The following is a 5168-nucleotide window of genomic DNA, read 5'->3' as shown; positions in this document are numbered from 1 at the left end:
CTGGTTCGATAATCTTGGTTTCTTACTGAGGGAAAACTCGTTGCTGTACTCATCATACCTTCCTCTTGGGGTTCCCAACGGACGTGTGCTTTACCGTCACAAGCAGCGATGTTTCATGGTTTTTTCTTTGTTCAACAAAATTAGGAGGGTAGGATGATCTTGTAAAGTAAACTCTGTATATATGGCATCCCGCACCTTATTACAGGTTGGCTCAACAAGTTCTCTGGTGCCTTCAGCTGTGTTTCAGCAGTAAACTGCATTATTACCAAACTCTGTCATCAGTCTTGCGACTTCAAATATGGTAATACAGAGGCTAGCAGGTCAAACTGAAGCTATAAGCTGACACTGAAATAGGGTATATATACTTTGGAGTGGGATTGTGGGATCTAGTGTGATATCAGCACTTTTTTTTGAGAAACACAGTACAAACGCAGACGCTCACATACACGCGCATACACTCATCCCTATGAACGCACACACGCACACCCCTACCCCTATGAGCACCTCCGGAAGACTGAGCCGGCGGATTGGATCTTGAAATTGACGAAGTCACCACAGGCGCCTCGCTGTCGACGGGAACGTCGCCTCCCACTGAATGAATATTCCGCCTTTATGAGACACACAGATGTCAAACCTGGGATTTGAACTCTGGTGGGCTGGGGGTACAACCACCCTCCTAACCACCCAACCTCGGGTTGGTTCTCGTGATATCAGCACTTGACAGCTCGGCTTGCCACTTTGCAGTTTGCACCTTGTAATTCATGTCAGCTTAATAGACTTCTGCTGTAGGATAATCTTGTATGATAGATTTGTGACTTAAGTTATGTGTTAATGTCTTTATCAAGATAGGCAACGTGTATCAAATGGCGAATTTGCCATTGACTTTGTCTCAAATGGCATAGTCGTGCTGTAATTTTGTATTAAGAATCTCGTGCAGGATTAGGGTGTCTTTTGTTCAAAGAAATTTCATAGAAACTTTGAAGGATACCCATGTCTTGAGTATTTTCTTGTATGAGTTATTTATATATTAATGGGATTGGAGGAGTGCGGACAAGGAGGCTGAGCTCCAGGGAGCCTTTTATTTTTTAAAATTCAAAAGTCATATTTGCAAGTTCAAAAAAAATATGAAAAAATTCTAGATGTAGACAATGATGTATCCTACAACTACAACCATGCAAAAAATCAATTCGAAATTCTATATATTCGGGGCTACAGAATCCCTACCTTTTTTTAACCTTAGTTTGATTTTTTGATTTGAGAATTTCCTTTTCTTCTAGTCAAATAGTTTACTTTCCAATTCTTTGTCTCCTCTTATTCTAAATATCCATATATAAAACCTACCATGTACTAGGTTACCATGCTGAATATAGCCTTTGGATCAAATGGATGGATGACCCAAAATATGTTTGAGACTGTAAGCTTTAACTAAAAGGGTCAGTTGCAATAGTAACCTTTTGAATTCATCAAATGTTGTAACTCTTCTAGATAGGGTTTACCGAAGCAAAACATTATATCTATATAATTCTCTTGGGATCAAACCGTAAATGGGGAATTACAACAATAAATGTGTATACAATGTTTATGTAGAGTACTTTTGTAGATGAAATGCACTGCATGCCCGACTTAAAATTGATAAATCCATCTGGCTCACAATACTAAACATTTGGTGTTTATGTACTTTGCTTCGCTTCTATCTAGTCACCCTCATGTTTACCTTTTATGGTGGAGGAAAATAAACATTAATATACATTCTCCATTATCCATGGATGGAGAAGGAGAACTTTTACCCATATTATGTAAACCTTGTTTTCGCATAAACCATCATGTAAGATGTGTTGATTAAACAAGCATCAACATCACTTAGAATTCGAAGTTTCTTACACATGAGGGCTGCAAAAAATTAGGAGTTTCAAACACATAAGGACTATATATAATGTTCCACATCTATTAGTTGGTAGAACTCATTAGTGTGAAATCATATTTGAGCACGCCCACTACTTATTCAAAGGCACACCACACATCAGTCCTCACATCGACCCTTTCCTCCCACCTTCACATAACTGTGTTTAGGTGAGAGGACAACTATGTTTACTTTCATGAGCACAATATATACTTGGATCAGAAGAGAGCACAGTTGAGAGTTCATGTACTTAGACAATCACACCCACACCCAAACAAATAATTCCTTTGCTTAAAGGTCCGAGAGACAAGAACCTTTTATATAGGTTGGTTTGGACTAGATCTTCAGAATGAGCAGCATCAGGAAATGGGTTATTTGGAGCATCTAGCCTTTGTGCGCTGCCTTTTGATCTGATGCTCTACGTGTTAGACATCTTCAAGGATGAACTGCAAATGACTGCACTTTACACTATGTAAATTCCTCTGGGCCATCTGATGCTGCTACAATCAGGATATTCATTTCGGCTCACAGGTGCATATAGACCCGCTGTGTAAAAACATATTTCAAAATATCAAAAAAAATCTGAAATAAAATTGCATGTACATCTAGACATTTTATGTTCGTGCACATGCTTTCGGGGAAAAAGAATATTTTTTATGTTTCATGTAAAAAAGACAATTTTTGATGTTCTAATATGAATATTCATGGATCATTTTTTTTTTTGTCTTTTTTGCATAGGCCACGTAAAATGTTAGTTTCACCCGGAAACTTGTGTGCCAACATAGAATATCCGAATGTACAAGTAAAATTTTATCTCATTTTTTTTTGATATTTTTAAGTTTTATATTTTATCCATTTTAAATAATAGGTTCATATGCATTTATGTGCCGAAACACCACCTCCGCTACAATCGAGCTATATGTATATACTCATATAACATTTTGCATTCTGTAAGGCCTACACACATTTTTACTTGTGCTTTGATCATCAACTAGACGGATGTTTTATGAATTATGCGCCCAAAAAATTGTACCTTTGTGAATTTATTTCGTACGTGAACTCAATAGTAGTATTATGTTCAATTGATTTTATGGAAATCCGAGTCTCAGAGCGAAAGTAAAATTTAATTTACTAAAATCCTTTGGAATATGTCAAGTTCAATTTAGATTCACTCACGGGAAGTAAAAAAACACGAAATCAATATCAGAAGTGCATTTTAGATTACAACTATTTGTGATTGTAGGGACACATATTACTACTAAAACCGGGTTAAAATGAGTGAGGTATGATTCTTTTTATGTCTTATGAGAATTCCACAAATCATTTTGTAAAACTTCGTTGACAAAGAGTTCAAATAGATATTTGTGTATGTACATAAAACACACGGTGCGTCTGCTTCGTCGAGTTCAAATACCTCCTCCTGGAAAGGAGAGTGAAACCAATGGCCGAGATATCAGATATACTTGCACATGCAAAAGCCAAACCCGAAGATTTAAGCTCCGTCACCTAGGTACTATTTGTAATGTTCCACATCTACTAGTTGGTAAAACTCATTATTGTAAAATCATATTTTAGCACCCCTACTCTCATTCAAAGGCACAACACACATTAGTCCTCACATCGACCATTTTCTCCCACCTTTACATAACTAACTATGTTTAGGTTAGAGGACAACTATGTTTACTTCCATGAGCACGATATATACTTGGATCGGAAGAGAGCACAACTGAGAGTTCATGTGCTTAGACAGTCACACCCACACCCAAACAAATAATTCCTTCATTTGAAGGTCCGAGAGACAGGAACCTTCTATATAGGTTGATTTGGACTAGATCTTGAGAATGAGAAAGGAAATGGCTTATTTGGAACATCTAGCTGTCTTGCGCCGCATTTTTATCTCATCCTGTACGTGTTGGACATCTCCAAGACCGAACTGCAAACGACTGAACTTTACACTATGTAAATTCCTCTGCGTACAATTGATCTACATAAGTGTGATTGTAGGGAGAATTATCACTAAAGCTGGGTTAAAATAAGTGTGATCCGGTTATTTTTTATGTCTTATGAGAAATTCCACAAACCATTTTCTAATAGCGTGCGACATATCACCATGTGGCATGCGGATCCGGCATTACATAAGTCCGACAATCTTTGTGAGGATTGAAAAAAAAAATTAGGGGCCTCTTTGATTCAAAGGATTGTCGTGGGAAGTTCTCAGGATCTAAATTCTTAGTTTTTTTTTGTACGATGGTTGTTTGATTTGTAGGATTGAATTTCATATAATTTTTTCAAGGAACCATTTGCACTCCATTTTACACGAGGCTACTCAACCTTTTGGTAAGCATTATTAATTCTTTGCTTCTCTTGTGTGGAAATCAAACAAACTTCAAAGTGTGGACTAAACAAGCACCAACATCATTTAGAATCCAGAGTTTCTTACACATGAGAGCTGCAGATATTAGGAGTTTCAAACACATAGGGACTATTTGTAATGTTCCACATCTACTAATTGGTTGAACTCATTATTGTGAAATCATATTTGAGCACGCCTACTGCTTATTCAAAGGCACAACACACGTCAGTCCTCACATTGACCATTTCCTCCCGCCTTTACATAACTATGTTTAGGTAAGAGGGAAACTGTGTTTACTTCCATGAGCACAATATATACTTGGGTCGAAAGAAAGCACAACTAAGAGTTCATGTGCTTAGGCAGTCACACCCACACCCAAACAAATAATTCCTTTGTTTGAAGGTCCGGGAGACAAGAACCTTCTATATATGTTGGTTTGGACTAGATCTTGCCATACGTGTTGGACATCTCCAAGGTCGAACTGCAAATGACTGAACGATATACTATGTAAACTCCTCTGCGTAATGTGATGCTGCTACAATCGAGCTACGTAAGTGTGATTGTAGGAAGAATTATCACAAAAGCTGGGTTAAAATAAGTGTGATCCAAAAAAAATTATGTCTTCTGAGAATTCCACAAATCATTTTCTAATATCGTGCAATAGAATTGAATTTATTATAATCCTTTGAAATACATCAAGTTCAATTTTATTTTCACTCATGGGAAGTAAAAGAAACATGAAATCGGTATCACAAGTGCATTTTGGATTACAACTATTTGTGATTGTAGGGAGAAATATCACTAAAGTTGGGTTAAAATGAGTGAGATCCGATTCTTTTTATGTCTTGTGAGGATTCGACAAATCATTTTCTAATAGCGTGTGGCATGCGGACCCGGCATTACATAAGGCCGATA

The sequence above is a fragment of the Lolium rigidum genome, chromosome 6 (genome assembly GCF_022539505.1).
Source record: "Lolium rigidum isolate FL_2022 chromosome 6, APGP_CSIRO_Lrig_0.1, whole genome shotgun sequence".
In the NCBI taxonomy this organism is placed as follows: Eukaryota; Viridiplantae; Streptophyta; class Magnoliopsida; order Poales; family Poaceae; genus Lolium; species Lolium rigidum.
The sequence above is the reverse complement of the archived record's forward strand: the minus strand, read 5'-3'. Positions refer to the sequence as shown.